This window comes from Leuciscus leuciscus (assembly GCF_965113295.1).
Source record: "Leuciscus leuciscus genome assembly, chromosome: 10".
NCBI classification, from domain to species: Eukaryota; Metazoa; Chordata; class Actinopteri; order Cypriniformes; family Leuciscidae; genus Leuciscus; species Leuciscus leuciscus.
In genome coordinates, this window is record NC_138734.1 from 23,891,015 (window position 1) to 23,910,641 (window position 19,627).

Here is a 19,627-nt window from a genome sequence, read left to right on the forward strand (position 1 = left end):
ATGTTAATGTTAAGCTGGTTGTTCTGTCCTTGTTCTTAGTCTCCCGATCGTTTCTGTAAGTTTAAGTTTATTGTTAATAAAGTCTGCTGCACTGAAATCCTTTTTCCTCATTGCTGCAACCAGAAACCGAATACTAACCATCCAATGAAGTCCCGCCCTACATTTTTGGAATCTGAATTGAGCTGAATAATGACACTTTCTTCTGAAGAGCCGCTTTACAGCTGAAATTTAAGTTGTTTCATAATGGATGAATTTTGTAACATTAACACTGTTCTTTTCCTGGTTATTACTGTAAAGCTGCTTTGAAAGAAGCTATATAAAAAGTGTTCAAATACTATCTGGACCCGCACTGTGTTTCTAACCACTCTACAAACATCTCCATAGTTCACTGATCTCCTATTCTGTCCATGGCTGCTTATCGACCTTGTACGTTGGACTGCAACTACTGTTTTGGATTTTTCTCTATTTCAGTGGTCTTGAACTTGTGGCTTAGACAACACACAAACTAGACCACCTTTGAGGACTCTAAGCTTTCAACTGTGAACAATTTCACAGCTCAATGAACAATTTTCACAACAATGGTCTCCCTCATACCCCAGAAAATAAAATTCTTCCTAGATATCACTCCCTGATCGACTCGAGTTGTGTGTCATGAAACAAACCCATTGAGGAGCCAGATGACACTTCAGATGAGTGCTGTCCTGGCTTACAAAATAAAATAAATGTTTAATTAAAGGAATTGAAAATTATGCCACCATTTATTCATCCTGATGTGGTCCGTATGAATTAACTTTCTTCTGCAGAACAAAACAAGACCTTATGCAGAATGTTTGCATTACTCTTTCCTATATAACGGACAGAAGTAGCAAAGATTTTTGTGAACAATGATCAGACTGATAAGACTTGGAATAGAGCATATAGATCATATGGACTACTTTTATGATACTTTCATGGTGCTTTTTTTGCATGAAAAAGAGCAGTATGAACAATCAGCTAAACATCTCATTTGGTGTTCCACAAGAAAAAAAAAACATATGGGTTAAGTCAAGTCAAGTCACCTTTATTTATATAGCGCTTTTTACAATACAGATTGTATCAAAGCAGCTTCACATTGATTTTAAGTATAATGATGCATTCACACGGGGCGTTGGCATTAGCGCTTCTCATTTACTTTGAATGGGTGACGTCATGAGTTGCCCAACTGAATTGTCGGTTCCGTTTCGTCGCATCACTGGCGCTGCTCGCGGCAGAAGTTGAAAATGTTTTAACTTTTCAAGTGCCAACGCAGGCGTCAGCCAAATCATATCGTCTATGCAAATACCCTTGCGCAGACACTAGCCTGGTAGCACCAGCACCAAGCTTCAGACATGCCCTCCATCAAGCGTTGACGCCCCGTGTGAATGCAGCATAAAATAATTTTGATGACAGAATTGTCATCATTGAGGAAAATATTCATTTTAAAGAGGTAAAATGTCAAAAATCATCCCTTCATATACATGTACTGTGACCTCTTTAAGTCTGCAATTAGCAATAGATTAAGCTCATCTCCAATCCTGCATTCAAAGAGTCTCTCGCTCAAGAAAATTAGCCACCTTCATCTTCCAGCCGACCGGCCTCAGGGCACCGAACAGGAAGTACATCAAAGTCTCTATTAGGCATGAAACACAAAATATTTGGAGATAAACCACTCTTGCGCTTCTAAGTGCTTCTGGGTAAGAGTTTACAAATGAAATGGACGCCCTGAGCCACAATGAATTAAACAGGTCAGAGAGAGTTAGTTCCGTCCATTTGGAACAAGTGACCCCTGGAGGATGATGGGCCAGCTTTATAACTGTACAATCTCGACTTCATTATGTCCTTTTAGCATGCAAAGAGACGCACTATATGCACACGAGTCGGTAAATGTTAGCAAAAGGACAAAGCTGATACTGTAGGGCAGGGGTATTCAATTAAAGTTCCAGAGGTCCGGTCTCTATATTTTTGCTTCCCAGCGGAGGTCAGGGCAATACTTTTTTGGAACAGTTATTTACATCGAGGCAGCCGTAGTACTTTGTAAAAGAAAAGAAAAAAAGACTCAAAATAGTCATCAAAGATGAGAATCTTGGGCCCAGAGAGCCAAAACAGTGGTGTCTAAGAATATTTACCAACATTTTTCCAAAAAAAGTAGAGATTTCTCCAAACTGGATATGAATAAAGGTTAGATCAGTTGTTTTAACAGGCTATTTTTTTATTTATTTTTATTTTACATTTAAACACCTTTGTGTATGGCACATAGAAGACCTTGGGAACATAGAAAACAGGGGGTGCAGGGTTTACCTCTTAAGAAAAGTATGGACCATTTTTATATTTTGCTCAAAGCAATAAACTACTAAAAACAATCTACATAACCTAATAATCAAAACTCTCATCATGAGGACAAAACAAAGTTAACTAGTAATAAAAATAAAAAATTGCTTCCCTTGCCGTCTCTAAATACTTTTCCAAAATCTAACATTGTTTATTATGAAATGCTCTTTATATGTTGATTAATAATGCTAAATGTATATATAAAAAAAATAAAAAAAAAATAAAAAAAAAATATATATATATATATATATATATATATATATATATATATATATATATATATATATATATATACCTTCTAAAGACGCCACACATTAACGCGTCACAAACCTGGTTTAGTTAAATGGTCAGTCATCTGTATGACAGATAAAAATACTTCCATTAGCTGCATTCTCGTTTTCGGCAGTGTTTTAGAGAAAGTATCTATTTTGCTGCTGAGCATGTTTCTGCTAATGTTGTTAAAATAACCGCGTCATCTGCAGCTCTTAATGTGGCGCTTTACATTTTCAGCTAGGGAGAGAGAGAAGCAATGCACACGGAGCGGAAAGGGCTTGAATGAAGCACTTTTGGCTCTCTAGATAAAATATTATAGATATAGCTCCGAAAGATCATTACCATTAACAACCCTGAGTGCTTGTGGTGTGAACCGCTCCGTTGTTTTGACGCGTTGCTCACTTTAGTCTGTAGAAACGGTAAAATGGCGCAATTATGTCCGGTCTGCCATTTGAATAACACTGCTTTAGGGTATATGGAAAGGAAAGTTCTGGACAAGTAAGCGATTTGTATGCTGAAGGGGGTTTGACATAATACAGCTGTAATGAGAGTAAATGCAAACTTTTAATCTGTTTCCTGAAAAACAGATTAAAAATTTAAACACAATTTACGTGACTTCAGAAAACAGTTTTCATCAATTAGATTAAATGAAACTAATTAAAACTGTAACGCAGCACTTATTTTGCCAATTAAGCTGCCACTCAAGTTTGTGTCATGACATATTTACAAATATTTCAACTCAGGCAGGAGTTTTCTGCCTGCCATCATAACCAACCTGCGAGATGGGGAAATTCACCATCCTAATTGTGGTCAGCACACATTTTGTGCTGCTACCTGATTTGCATAATTCCTTTAGTGAATCAGGTACTAAAACAGAAAGCACATGCAAATATTCTGGAGTAGATTCCCTCCTCAGTATTTCTGTTTGGTGCTGCCATTGGTGCAGAAATTACACACTTCACCTTTAAAGCTCTGTAGAAGGATTCACACACACACACACACACACACACATACTTATACTCCACACTATAGGGATGAGCCTGATGCCATATGTAAATCACTCTGGGATGAGTAGATAGGTGCTCTCAGAGGTTTTATCTTAAGGGTTCATTGCCTGGCCAGATTAAATGAGAGAAAGTGACTATCTGAGTCTGGGTGAGAAATAGTTCACATGCAACCATCTCCCGGAGATGATCAAACACCTCAGCTTGATCTGCTACAGAGAACGTTTAATGCATATGCTCCTTGTTTTGTTTTACAGTTGTTGTTTTTTTATTTTTTTATGCATCTATTTTTCATGCAGATAAACAAATTCAAACTGAAAGCTAAAACTGAAGCCAGTCAGGGGTTTTATCTAAGAGAAGATGAGTTTGTCATGTGGGCGTTTGGTTTGCACAACTTGTAGGGTTTTCTTTTGAAGCATTCTTCCTAGCAAAAGCATCTGTACACACACACACAAACTCACTCCTGCTGTGTTGCTGGTGCGTTTCTGATGTGTTTTTTCGTCTGCAGTGGCTCTTTAAAGGCTCCAGACATCATTTGTCCAGCAGACGCTTGTCCTACTGAAATCTTCCAGCTGTGTGGATCAGTATCTCATTAACATCAGCGATCTACAGCACACTAAGACACACAAGTTGATATATAGTGCTGTTGACTAAGTCATCACTATTACTAATGCTCATACTTAGTAAGTGATTTTAAAGTGCCCCTATTATGCTATTAAAAAGTGTGTTTAAGAGGACTCCTACAACAAGCTGTTCACCTGATGTATTTTACATAAATGAACAATATGTCACACCCTATCAGAGACAAAGATATACAATATAAACAGAGAGACAGGGATTGCTGGTATATGCAATTGTTTCATATGCATGTTTACCAGATATTAATAAATCATGTAAAATTATGTAAAACACATTCCAGATATTAATTTATAGTGGGCAGTTCTGACATGTCAATGTGTGAAATTATTTAACTGGTCTAAATATACATTACTGTATGTATACAGTATATGCATTACAGAGAGACACTCATGCTTAAACACGCGCCAGGCCGTATGCATAAGATCTTGTTCTCTAATCTCTGGACCGCCAGAGCTTGTCCGTTTGGGCAGGTGGCGGCTACGGGCTGCTAGAGCAGATTTGCTGTAATCCATAAATCAGTTTTTCCACTGTAACAACCACAATAAAAAGACCACCATCATATGTGCGGAAATATAAAGGATATTATAAAGCAGAGTTATATTTTGACCTGTTGGGCAATAAAATAGATGATAAAAACCCACAGGCTTACAATGAAAGAGGGAGTCAAGCCTTATCTAAATCCCTTTCTATATTTAACTTGGAACGCTGAGTTGTTTACTGTTATTGTATAATGTAGAGTAGAGAATTACAAGAGAGAGATTGACTACGTGAGTGTATCACGTGCATCTGATACAGCATATATTCTTCAGGCCAGTCTCATTTTCATGATTTAAAAAATCAGTTTGAATGTTTTTTTGTTTTGTTTTTTTTGACAGGGACAATGGACAGCAAAAAAAACTGTCCCAGAATTAGCTACAGAGCTAAATTTCATCTGCAGTCCCTGGGCAGAAAAACCAAATCACATTACATACAATATAATATCCCACAAGAGAAAAATATACGACACATTGTCTATCATTTAACAATAAATACAGCAACATTACTACCAAAAAATCTCAATATACATCCTATAAAATCACATAATATTACAAAACCAATCCCCCATAATTATAAAACCTTGACAAAACAAGAGTATTTAATGATTACAAACCTGACTCCTTTTTAACCACATTTTCAAATGCAGCTTGAACTGTGTCAAAGTATGACATTGTCTAATAACAATTGGTAAGTTATTCCAGTTTTTAACAGCTCTTACAGAAAAAGCTGATTGACCAAACTCAGTTACTCTAAAATGTGCTTCACAGTCACCTCTTGATGAAGCCCTTGTTTGTCTTATATTTTCTCTACGTGAAGCAACAAATGCTTTTAAGGGAGGAGATGCAAGATCATTTACAATTTTATACATTAAACAACAATTATAAAATATAATAAAATTGTCAAAAGTAAAAAAAAATTGCTTTTGGACTATAAGACAATGATGGTATCTATTAGGTTTCTTATCAAATACCTTTAGAGCACGTTTGTATAAGGTATATAAAGGTCTAAGAGTAGATTTTCCTGATTGTGACCATGAAGTAATACAATAAGCGAAATGAGATAAAATCAAAGAATGCAAATAAATTCTTGCAGCTTCCAGTGAAAGTTGACTCCGTATAAATGTAAAGTTTCTAAGTTGAGGTGTCACTGCGCGGACAATTTTTTTTATATGCTTTCCAAATGTTAAATACGTATCTAAAATAACTCCAAGATATTTAAAAACTGACACAATTTGTAATTTTTCACCACAAACTAATATATCAGGAAAAATCTCCTCCTTCCTTTTAATTTTAAAATACATACAGGCAGTTTTCTGAACGTTTAATGTTAAACAGCATTGAGTAAGCCAGTCTGAAATTTTAGACATTGCGACATCAAATTTTTGTGCAACTTTTTCATTTGTTTTACCATGTACATATACAACAGTGTCATCGGCGTACATTTGAATATTTACATCCGGGCAAACATCAGGTAAATCATTAAAATACAAACTAAAAAGTAAAGGCCCTAATACAGACCCCTGCGGTACTCCCGTAAAACACTCTCTCAATGACGATACCTGCATTTCAATCCGGGTACACTGTTTCCTTGATATAAGATAAGATTCGATCCATTTCATTACTTCTACCGAAAAATTAAAATATAATAATTTAGACATTAAAACATTATGATTTAGAGTATCGAATGCCTTTTTCAAATCAAGGAATACTGCACCCACAACCCCACCTTTATCTAATTTTGACCTCACTTGCTCGATAAAATGACATACAGCCGTTTCCGTTGAATGCTGTTTCCGGAACCCAAATTGCATAGGGCACAATAAATGATTTTGTACATTTAAATAATTTACAATTTGCTCAGTTACTACCTTTTCTAGTATTTTAGACACTACTGATAAAATTGAGATCGGCCTATAATTTTCAACTTTACTCGGATCATCTGCCTTGAAAACTGGAGTAACTAATCCAGTTTTCCAACAATTTGGGAAAATAGATTGTCCAATTGATAAATTAACAAGATGAGTAATTGATGCTAAAAAAATATCACTATTATTTTTTAAAAATTTACAATCCAAACCATCTATATCTTTGGCATTAGAATGTTTTAAATCCTTCATAATATTCTGAATTTTAATCTCTGAAACTGTAGTTAGATAAAATGAAGGTTTTACTGAATTTACAGAATTTAGTTCTTTATGTCTAATTCCATATTTACCAGTCAAACTCTGAACTGAGTCAACAAAATAATTGTTAAATATATCAGTAATTTCATCAGGCTTATCAATTATTTTCCCTTTAAGATTTAATTCTAGACATTTACTACCTGAATTAGAGTCTTTCTTTATTAATTGATTAATAGTTTGCCATACCTTTTTACTATTACCTTTGGCCTCATTTAAAATATTAATAAAGTATTGTGCCTTAGCCTGCCGTATTATCTTAACTACATTGTTTCTCAAACTATTAAAAAGAAGTCGGTCCTGCCGTAATCCAGATTTTATTGCTTTTTTTAAGGCAATGTCACACTTTTTCATGAACATCCATACCTGTTCAGTAATCCATGGTAAATTATTCTTTTTATGCCTATTTCCAGCAAATGTAGTATATTTATTCCTTATTTTTTGTATTTCCTCTATAAAGATTTTATGCGCAGTTTCCACATCTTCAGTAGATAAAAGGGGTGCCCAATCAATTTGTCCAAGCTCTCCTTCGAACGCACTCATATCCTTTTTTAATATTCTATAGGAATAGTTCTGTTTATTCTGTGTAGTAGTATGATAATTAAATCTATTCTTATTTAATTTCCTAGAAATAAGTGTTAGATTGTGATCTGACAATCCAGTTAAGAAATTAAAAATCTTTATTATTCTATCTGGTTTGTTAGTAAAAATTAGATCTAATAAAGTTTGCGAAGTGGCTGTAATTCGTGTAGGGCCCTCAACCATTTGTGTAAAATCATATAATTTTGTTATTTCCCTTAATTTTTTTTGTGTGATTTTGTCAGACCAATTAAGATTGAAATCCCCCATAACAAGACACTCTTTACGCAAATCAATTTCTTTAAAAAGATTTTTTAAATGTTTATAAAATGAGATATCAGATGAAGGAGGTCTATAAACTGCAACTATAGTAAAAGACATTTGCGAAGATAAAGTAATTAAAACGGCAATACATTCAAAATCTTTTGAGCATTCAAGATGAACTTGTTCACATTTAAAATGATCTTTAACATAAATAAGGAGCCCTCCTCCTCTACCAGTTTTCCTATCGTGTCTGAAACATTTATACCCATGCATTGTCAAAGCAGCACTAGGAGAAGTTTTAGCTAACCATGTTTCCGATAAACACAAAAAATCTAAATTTGAATCGTTAAGCAAATGTTCAATTTGTTCAAGTTCTGGTAACATACTTCTAATATTTAAATGTCCTCCCAAAATACCCTTCGGTTTAGCCCCGCGGTCCCAAATTACTCCTATATGGGGAGGCTGCAGACCTGGAGCCGGTAGATCTACGCCCCTAGCAGTTTTACGCCCCTGCTGTTCCTGATGCGTCCAGTAGGGGGATATGCTGCGAAATAACACCATTAAATCGATGCTCAAAACTTACACAATAATAACCGTCCAGTTCATAGATTTTGCCCGAATTTGTGGTTTTTGTTAATTTAAATATTAAACGTTTTAGTATAAATCTGCACTGCACTATGGATTAAAAAATCTCTAGATATTAGGTTGGGCTTCACTCAGCCTATACAGAAGACTATTTGTTTTCATGAATTAAAAAATAACACACATAGTTGGATCAGATGACAAGTAATGATATATGACCTACTATAGAATAGTTAATTGAATATTGAATACATTAATATTGAGTAAATAGTAATAATAATAATACTAATTAATAATAATAGAATATTCACTGTATGTTTTTATACAGGAGACTGAGTGAAATATGTTGTTGTGAATTTATATAAAGTTACAATTAGATATTGAATACATTAATATTGAATAAATAGTAATAATAATAATACTAATTAATAATAATAGAATATTCACTGTATGTTTTTATACAGAATTTATATAAAGTTACAATTAGATATTAAACATATTTAGCCCATTAGACATACAGCACCGTGTAATCATGTGGATTCTCGATTAAATATCTGCTGTACTATTCACTTAGTCATCATACAGCTACAAAACAGTGTCCTACATAGCATTTTATGAAGACAAACACAATTTATCCCTTTTCTAAAATTCCAAGGGCCATTTATAAGAAAGAGACAATATTTTTGTTCACAAAAACATTATTTATCAACACCATTTATGAATTATGATGACTCCCCTATGGCTTGCCACTCTGCTTTAACTGTTTTTCTATCCTCCTGTCAAAGTGCTTCTGCTCACTGATAAAAAAAAAAAATTAAATTAAACAAACAAATGTAAAAAGGACATCCATGGTGAATTTGATTTTGTCAAATTCAAAAGCAGCAGGACTCACTGTTAAATTTTGTATAAAATTCCTGAATCGTTAATTTTTTATCACAGTTGCTTTTGTACATTTCATCATTATTCATTATATCAATTCATTTTTTCCTTCATTAGTGAAATTCTAAATACACCTCCGCAATTCATCAGTTCAGGACACATTTACAAAATAAAGTGTAATAGAAATGTATTGAAAACATGCTTAACAGTTTATGACAACTAGTCAGCCATTTTGCATTTAATGACTTATGCAAGGAACTAATGCCTAGATGTTTTGAGTATGAAAATTCAACAGAGAAATAGCATAATAGGCCTATATTTTGATCAACATGACATAAAGAGTTGATAATGTAGGAAACAGCAGACAGTTGTACATTATGAATTGCATGATTGTACCAAAGCATTTGCAATTTGTATAAAATGAGAAATTGCTTTTATGATGTGCACAAGTGAAAGATGATGTGATTTCAGGTGTGATCTGAGAAATGCACCAAAGCAACTGAGATAAACTATAATACTTATTGGAGACCCAGCAGAATCACTGACCCCATGAGTCACAGACCACATAAAAGAAAGTTACGAGAACACAAACTGCCTTTTTAATTTGCATTTCATGTGTGTATTTCATTTAAAAAAAGCTAAACTTTAAAAAAATATAAAAAGGACATCCATGGTGAATTTGATCTAGTCACTGTGTGTGTGTGTGTGTGTGTGTGTGTGTGTGTGTGTGTGTGTGTGTGTGTGTGTGTGTGTGTGTGTGTGTGTGTGTGTGTGTGTGTGTGTGTGTGTGTGTGTGTGTGTGTGTGTGTGTGTGTGTGTGTGTGTGTGTGTGTGTGTGTGTTGCCCAGAATTTATGTCAGATGAGTGTGGATTGCATCAATTTGCTCCTGATCTTCAAAGTACAACGGCACAGGTACTTGTTGGTGGAACACTTTTGGAAAAAGTGTCAAGACACTTTGATTTCTTTTGGCCACTGATGATGGACTGTGCAGAGAAAATTAAAAAAATGACATTAAAAACATGTCCTTGTATGTCTCTGTAAGTCATTTATTTACTAGAGAAGCTATTGGTTTGGAATGCAGTTAAAAAAGAGATGGGTGTTTATAGTTTATAAAAGTTTCGAGAGAGAGAGAGAGAGAGAGAGAGAGAGAGATTTCCATAGCTAAAGCAAACACACACCTTTATGGGATGCATCATGCAAGTTACTTGGCAAAGACAGAGTATGATAAATCCCACTTTAAGTGCACACAGCCTACATTTTAATCCAGATCAGTACGCTATTTTAAGAAAAATGTATATTTAGATATAAATGAGATAGTTAGATCATCTCATTTTATAAGAAACAACTCAAACCAGAAAGTAAAGGAGTCTTACCAGAAGAGGCAAGATAAAGACGGGCAACAAAAGAAAATTAATTTTGAAAGTGAGTAGAGAAGACTAGGGGCAGCTAAACTTACACGTGGTAAGCTATAACTTATAAATTTAAGCCAGACAGAACATCAACCTGACCGTCCAGAACTTTTTGTCTCTCGAAATAAATGATAGACCTATCCATTGATATAAAGAAATGAATTGATAACTACCTAGCTCTATCAAGCTATTCGTTTATAAATAATAAATGTTGCATCATTGCTAAACAACAATAACTTTAGCGGATTATTTATTATACCTCAATCAATTCGTGTCAATGTACAGCCTCCCCCTACTGGACGCATCAGGAACAGCAGGGGCGTAAAACTGCCAGGGGCGTAAAACTGCTAGGGGCGTATATCTACCGGCTCCAGGTCTGCAGCCTCCCCTTACTCAATTACTTTAGAATGGTTCGTTGTTTGAAAATATTGCAGTTTACGATGCCTCTCGACAGCCGACAGTCCATTGCGTCTCCCGTCGACCAACACACGGCGACAAGTCGAGCCAGCCCCCCCGACACAGCCGGACAGCACATCCAGACTACAGCCAGCTCCTACCTGGCCACCAGCAGCCACCGCGGGAAAAACAGGTGAGTTTCCAGCACAATTCGACCCGACAGTCAAGCCGCGGCCAATCCCGATCCGACCACAAATATCCACTGGCGGCAGCTGAAAAACACCTCCAGGTGATGCGCCAGAATTCAATTCGACACCACCGATAATATCCACCAGCGGCGACTGCAAGACATCTCCAGGTGTCACGCCGGAATTTAAAGCAAGACACTGAGCAACTCCAATGTCACCAGGTCCTGGATTAAGATGAATATCACCAGCAAGGAGAAGCGTCGTCATCAAATAAAGCATAACCTTTTTCTGGGGACGCTTAGATTTATCTTGTGTTGAATTCTTTTACCCCTTTTCCACCAACAAGAACCGGGTGCTGGTTCAGAGCTAGAGCTATTGCCAGTTCGGAGTTGGTTCGACTGACGAGCTTACTTAGAACCGGTTTGCGTTTCCACCGGCCAGAGAGCCACAACAGAGCTATATCTTACGTCACTGCATACGTCACTGCATCATGTTGCCCAGCAACGCTAGTGCGGCAGCGCCAAACACAAACACAACAGACTTGTTCGAGATGCATCGGCTTCTCGCAGAACGATCAGCACATGAAATCAAAGCACTGCGAAAGCGATCAAAAAGCACAAGGAGTCGTATGATCTCCAAACACTCCCGCAGCTCTGATCGGTCCACGCTGCTCCGATGCATCTCGAACAAGGCATCAACAATAATAGACGTTGCGTTACTATGGATGCTCATGGGTTTGCGAAAATAAATCGGCATCCAAACACGGCGAATCCAACGCGTTCGTGCATCTTGCCGTAACTTACATAGACGGATATTATAATCGAGCTGCTATTAGCTCGACTAGCTGCTATTTAAAAATGGCGGTCACAAGTTTCTCTTCAGTCTTGTTGGCCACGGTAACCCCGCCCCCAGCCTCTGACGCAAGCGGTTCTTTCTTGGCTCCGTTCTAGACCCTGCAATGATTTGGTGCTACTTAAGAACCACTTTTACTGGTTCGGAGCTGGTGCTTTGGCGGTGGAAAAACAAAGAACCGATTTGAAACTAGGCTCTGGCTCCGAACCAGCACCAGTTCTGCCTTGGTGGAAAAGGGGTATTTGATACAAATGGTGCCAAAGCTTTTCCGTTTTTTAGAACAACAGAATATGAGGCAAACTGTCCCAGTCCATTTAAATTGCTTGGTGACTGAAACTCGTTGCCGTTTGCACGACTAATCCAACAACATTGAACCGAAGCGTAAAGGAGGGCAAATACATATGCAAAAAGCAAAAATCTCTGCATAGATTTCGTCTTATGGAGGTTTAAAAAAGCCACGGAAAAATGTATCATTAAAAGGAACACATTAAAAAGATAAAAATCGGTTTGCTTTAATCTAGTCCTAAGAGCAGCTCCTGCCACACTGCAACTCAGGGTCGCCATTTAAAAAAAAAATCCTACTAAGGAAAGTTTGTAATGTCTACTAAGGAAAGCGATATCTTTGTCTCAGTGTCCTTTCAACAGCCGATTTTCCATGACATCGCTAGTCAACGCATTTGTCGGTTGCTTCTTATAGGCTATTGTTGTCTTGGTTTACAACCTTGTTGTCTTGGTTTACAACCTTGTTGTCTCTTTCAATAGGGTTGCCAGGTCTCCACAATAAAACCCGCCCAATTGCTAATCAAAACTAGCCCAATCTTGGCCAAAACTAACCCAATCGTAAAAATCTCATTTTGGGGGGTAAAAACCACGTTCCACCCCTGGACTACATTAACAACCCACAGCAACAGTGTAAACATAGTCTAATTCCTTGGGGAAAACGCGGACTTGGCAACACTGCCTTTCAATATAAAAGTCTTTGCAACTGACTCACTAATAAAGATAGTCTTTGCCGTCTGCTATTAAAGTTCTCAGTCCGTGAGTGATTTTCTCTTTGTGTTTTATTGACATGAAAGGGATAGTTCCCCCCAAAATGAAAATTGTCATAATTTACTCTCTCAAGTTGTTTTAAACCCGAATACTTTTTTTTCTTCTTTTGAAAATAAAAGTATTTTGAAGAATATGGGTAACCAAACAGTTGCTGATCCCCAGTGTATAGTTTTTTTTTTCCTCCTATGGAAGTCAATGGGGACCAATAATTGTTTGGTTACCCACATTCTTCAAAATATCTTCTTTTGTGTTCAGCACAAGAAAGAAATTAAGACTTTTTTTTTCTTTTTTTTTTGGTGAACTATTACTTTAAGGACAAGTGGCAGCATGTTTACTATTAGGCTACTGTCCCTTTAAGACCGGCATGCGATGCATCTAATAGACCCTTTTACAGGCCACGTGATCAAATAGTTGCGCGCGCATTTTGGCAACGGAAGTGGTGTTTTTCCCCACTGGCTCTAATGTGTTAGCAACTCCGAAAGTTTATCAAAACGGTTTCCCAGCATCAAAATGTCTGGTTGTTTCGTTTACGGTTGCACTAATCGATATTCCACCAAGGGGCTTAAGTTTTATATTATTCCGACAGGATCACGGCCGTTTCAGAAGAGTGGCTGCAGGCGATTAAACGTGTTGATTGGAGCGAGGACATAATAAAAAATGCTCGCGTCTGTTGTTTAATCCGCTCGCGTAGCTTGACATGCTGGTGATTCTCGCCATACTTCCGTTGCCAATATGCGTGCGCATACGTCATCATTGTGTACAAACAGTAAAAGGGTCTAAATACACGCACCAGATTTACACTCTAAAGATAATAACCAGGTGCTGTTTGACAGGCTGTTAGTTCCTGTGCTTCAGGTGTACACGCTAAAAAAAGTGCACGTTAGAACAGCTCATCAGCTTGCGAATGAAATGTTTAACCGGCAAGGCTTTAAAGCACATGCAAATAATGAACTTTTGTGAATTGCAGTGTCCCGTACCTCTGCATTAACGTGTGATGTGTATGTACACATCACACGTAGTACAGTATGTTCAGATGGAGGCGCCAGAACTGCAACTGATAGAATGCACCAAGGCCGGCGCCACGGGGCACAACACTCTGAAAAAAATCTAAACAAATTGTCAAATAGGCGATTATATTATATATAATCTTATATTATTATATATAAGGCGCATATTTGAAGTCCAAACAATTACATTTTTGGCAAAAAAAAAACACTTAAAACTACATTCCATGACTCAATAACAGTTGTATTTGTAAAATTATATTGAGTTTGCTCATCCGCCATTGACACTCGCTGTGAGAAATGCTGCCACACAGTACAGATCTCGCAGAAACAAGTGGAGTTATACAAATTGTGAAATGTTTTTTGAGCGATATTAGTACAATATTGCACTGGAAAAAGTAGTACTGGAAAAAGTAGTACTGAATACAATATAGTACTGGAAAAAGCTCTCAGCCAATCAGATTCGAGAACCAGAACTAATTAAAGCTGCCGTCGGCAAGTCTGGCAGATTGGGTCGATTAGCCAAAATTTTGAATGTTTACAACTCTCATGCCCCTCCCCACTACCAGCGAGCACCCTCCCATCGAGGTCGTGCTCGTCAGTGCGTCACTGTGCGTGTGTACCTGATTTTCTGTGAACGCGTCCGTCTCTTCAGCATCTATCAACACCATGGACTCGGAGGTAGGCTGCCCTGGCTAATCTATCCATAGATAGCAATAACCGAGGAATTGGAAGCTTGTTAGTAGATTTTCTCTCCGCCATCACGCTTCATGCAATCTCCAGGCGAACTTCAGGCGTGGCGTGTGCATGTGATATTAACGTGCGTGAGTGAGGGGGGATCTGTGGCGTGTGCACGACCTGTGATTGACAGTCAGATCTCACACCCCCCTGCGCTGATTGGACCTGATGAAGCGGGAGCACTGGATTTTTGCAAAACAAATAACACGCTCCAGGTGGAGTTAGAAGCTCGGGTTTTTTTCTAAAACCACCTTATTTATGTTGTTCTGTCGGATTATAGTGTCGATTACACTGAATATGATCAAAAAAATGTTGCCGACGGCAGCTTTAACTGTTGTGTTTTTGTATTTAAAGGTGCATTGTGTAATATTGTGTTTTAATGTTTTTTATTTGGTATTTTGTAACCACACGTTTTTTATGCAAACAAATGAAACTTACATCCTAACAAATACGCATGAAAAAACTAAATAAAACAAAAAACATCCAGCCCCATCCAAAAACTCAACCCAAAAGTGCTATCCAGTGCTAAAAGCAGGTGATGAATTTTTCAAATAACAAAATCGTGTTTTTTAGAGCACACCTAATTTTTTCTAAATGTAGTGTACCAGTCAACTCTGTCAGCCATAGTTTAAGCGTTGGAACTTCCTTTTTCTTCCAAAACAAAATAATATTTTTTTAGCAGAAATTAAACTATACGAAACAAAATGTTGTTGTACCAGTGTAAGTCTCAAAAACTCTTCAGAAACTCCAAATATACTTAATATAGGATCTGGTTCAAAACATGGAAAACCTGGAAAATCTTATTCCAGAAACTTTGTAATTTTGGACACATAATATAGCAATGAGACAGGCTGGCATCTAAAATTTGACATTTGTCACATAATGGAGACTCTTCTGGAAATATCTTGTTCAGTTTACACTTGGAATAATGAAGCCTATGAAGCACTTTAAACTGAATAAGACAATGTCTTGCATTAATGGAACACCCGTGGACAAGTTCAAGACTGCGCTCCCACATTTCAATAGGAATTTCTACCGCAAGTTCCTCTTCCCAGGCAGATTTAATTTTCTCCATCGGAGGACTTTTCACCTGTTCTAAAGCCTTGTACAGAAAGGAGATGGTATTACCATCTCTATGACATCTTTCCAAGAATGCATCCAGATACATAGGTGTGTCAGAATGTAAGACTTCACAAAGTCTCTAATTTGAAGGTACCTAAAGAAATGATTTGAAGGAATATTATATTTCTTACACAGCGGTTGAAAGGAAGCAAATTTTCCATTCATATATAAATTCCCTATATTTCGTAACCCTAAATTCTTCCAAATCTCAAATGCAAAGGGCAAAAGGAGTGGTTAGCTGAGATAGAGAGCAAAAACGACATCTGGATGAATTCAAAATGCGTCTTTAACTGTTTCCAAATACGAATAGAATTATTAATAACAGGGTTGTGATTATAAAGTGAACTAGCTTTACCTGTGGGTGATAGAAGTATTGCGTTAATGGAATATGGGAGGCATTCCTCCTGTTCCAGCATCAGCCAGCTCTCCCCTATCACAGTAGAATCTATCCATGAAGTCAGAACCCTCAGGTTTGCTGCCCAATAGTAATAAAGAAAATTAGGTAGGGCGAGCCCATCCTGTATTTTGGGTTTACATAGGTGCTGCTTAAAAATCCTATGGGTTTTATAGTCCCAGACAAAAGGAACCAGAATAGAGTCCAATTTTTTGAAAAAAAGATTTGGCCAGAAATACGGGAATTTTCTGCACCATGTGCAAAAATTGGGAGAGAATTATCATCTTAATTGCATTTACTCTACCCAGAAGAGAAATAGGAAGCGTTCTCCAGAACTTGATCATGGATTTAAGTTTAAACAACAGGGGTTGAAAATTAGCCTTAACTAAATTGGAAAACTTTTTTGTCACCTCTATTCTTAGATATGTGAATTGTTCTGAAGTCACCTAAAAAGGGCAAGTGATGAAGCCAAGAAAAATCTTGGATAGTGACTGGCATCAACACACTTTTGTCCCAATTAATTTTATATCCTGCAAATGTACCAAATTAATCAAATTAAGGATATTTGGAATGCTGCTATTGGGCTCAGAAATAAAAACAATTATGTTATCTGCATATAACGCTAATTTATTATCAGTATTTCTGGTTTTATAGTCATTAATACCAGAATGGACTCTAATGGCCTCAGCTAAGGGCTCAATCACTAAAGCAAACAAAAGTGGTGACAGCGAGCAACCCTGTCTTGTACCTCTATGTAAATTAAAATGAGAGGATATTGTTTGATTTGTGAGAATTCTTGCACACGGACTAGAATACAACAATTTAATCCTTGAAATAAAATTTTCTCCAAGATTAAACTTCTTCAATACCGCAAATAGGTAAAGCCATTCAATTTGATCAAATGCCTTCTTCGCATCCAATGACAGAATGGCTAAATCTTGTGCCAGGCCTCTGGAAGAGTACAGAAGCAGTACAGTATGCAGAAGAGACGCCTAAGATTAGAAGAAGAGTTACGTTTTGGTATGAAGCCGTGTGTAAACCCTATATAAATAAGGTGATAATAGTTCGTTATAGGCTTAATAGAGTTCCATCTGGACCAGGAGTTTTACAGCCTTTTAGAGATTTTATAGTATCTTATATTTCTTTAATAGTAATTTCTGCACCTAACTCATCAACTTGTTCTTGATTTAATGAGGGAAGATTCTGTTGGTCTAGAAACTGAGCCATAACTTTTAACTTTAGACAAGTATAGTCCCTCATAAAATGTCTGGAACCTACTATTTATATCCCTATGGGAAGTGAGAATTTCTCCTGTGTCAGACAAACGGACAAACTACAGAGCAAGTTTTGTCACCATGTTGTTCTTTTTGCAAAGAAGCTAGCTAAAGTCAGCGAATAAAACACTGACACGATGAACAAGTAACAATAATATTCACAATAACATATCATTTTACTGAAAAATTAAGTAAACATAATTTCTTAATTGATCTCTGCTGTCTCGGACGACAACATATTTTCCTGTCGGCCACCGTCACTTCTGTTGGTTGTAATTTGCAACCTCGCCACTAAATGCCGCTAAAATGTACACACTGCACCTTTAAGTCATACTGTGTGTGTATATATATATATATATATATCATATTTATTCGATTTTTTTTAGACTTAAACTTTAATGTCTCTCACCTCAAATTTTTTCTATTTAATGTAGGTACTTTGACATTATTGTAATAATTTACAGTAGTGCCAGTGAAGCTTTGCTGTTAACTGGTTATGAGAAGATGAGTACTATATAACTCTAATGATTGAGGCAATAAAGTTTATTGCTCAAGACTGCATGACACTTATTTTTGATCTGAGGACAGCAGCTGTGAATACCAAGAGTTGAATCTGTGGTTTTTTGGTGTCGATCCATGTTGAGACCAGCTATTCTATTCATAACACTGAAGAAGAACATTCTTCAATCTGAGTGAGATCTAAAAGTGTGATTGTAAGTGCCAGGTTTGCTCCTAGCTTACATTTCTGTAACATTTCTATATTATATCAGCACACAGTAGTGAATGCATGCTCGGATTTCACTATAGAATTGATAATATTATTCTGTTGAGCAGAAACTGTCAATATTTTATGACCCAGTGCAGAATGAGATCAATACAATATGATTATTTATACTGTATACGGTGTGGCTACAACACAAATGGAATCAGTATTTTTTGTATCTACTGCTATTTGAGATTCTAATGAGAACATCTAAACATAAATACAGGTGTGTGTGTGTGTGTGTGTGTGTGTGTGTGTGTGTGTGTGTGTGTGTGTGTGTGTGTGTGTGTGTGTGTGTGTGTGTGTGTGTGTGTGTGTGTGTGTGTGTGTGTGTGTGTGTGTGTGTGTGTGTGTGTGTGTGTGTCTACAGTAAAATAAATACAATCTCCTCATCTGGTGATCCCTCTATTTTCATACTATCCACCGTAATTCCAAAAATGACCTTTTCCTAAACAGGTTTCCAAATGTTGAGCCAGAAGTTGATTTTAGCTCAAACAAACAGATGAATGTGTGTGTGTGTGTGTGTGTGTGTGTGTGTGTGTGTTTGTTTTTATGTGCCTTAAAGCGAATGCTTTTTGCCTCACATCAATGTCAACGTGTCAGCACAAACTAATCTGGATTATATTCAAATGAAAGAGAGATTTCTGAATGTGCCCTCAAGAAAAACACAAATGAAAAGAAAATGAAACTGCACAAAGGTTTGTGCTTTTCTTTTCTGTCACATCTCATGGCAACATGTCAATCCATATTAAAAAGAAGAAATGACAGCAAAAGCTGGGAGGTGTGTGTGTGTGTGTGTGTGTGTGTGTGTGTGTGTGTGTGTGTGTGTGTGTGTGTGTGTGTGTGTGTGTGTGTGTGTGTGTGTGTGTGTGTGTGTGTGTGTGTGTGTGTGTGTGTGTGTGTGTGTGTGTGTGTGTGTGTGTGTGTGTGTGTGTGTGTGTGTGTGTGTACAGATTTAACCTACATATAGGATAGTAAAACCTGAGATCACCTACGTTGTGGGGACCACAAGGGAAATGGATTAATATTAAATGCTTATTTGAAAAAGTGATGAAATCCTTAGATTATCTTGACACCTTGTTCCCATGGCAACCTACAGATGGGCCAGCATATGGTCTGCTGTCAAAGGCTGTGACACACACACACACGCACAC

The 19,627-nt window shown here is 36.9% G+C and overlaps 1 protein-coding gene and 1 long non-coding RNA gene across 3 annotated transcripts in view; both read right to left on the reverse strand.

The window, feature by feature from the left end:
- The window catches only part of unc13c (unc-13 homolog C (C. elegans)), a 229,937-nt gene that overhangs the window by 109,279 nt on the left and 101,031 nt on the right, over window positions 1–19,627 (reverse strand). The window lies entirely within an intron of this gene.
- Window positions 10,043–11,089, reverse strand: LOC309508549. Its single transcript, XR_014209535.1, has 2 exons — window positions 10,952–11,089; window positions 10,043–10,266 (listed from the first exon to the last, which is right to left on the reverse strand). It is a non-coding gene; the product is annotated as an uncharacterized lncRNA (long non-coding RNA).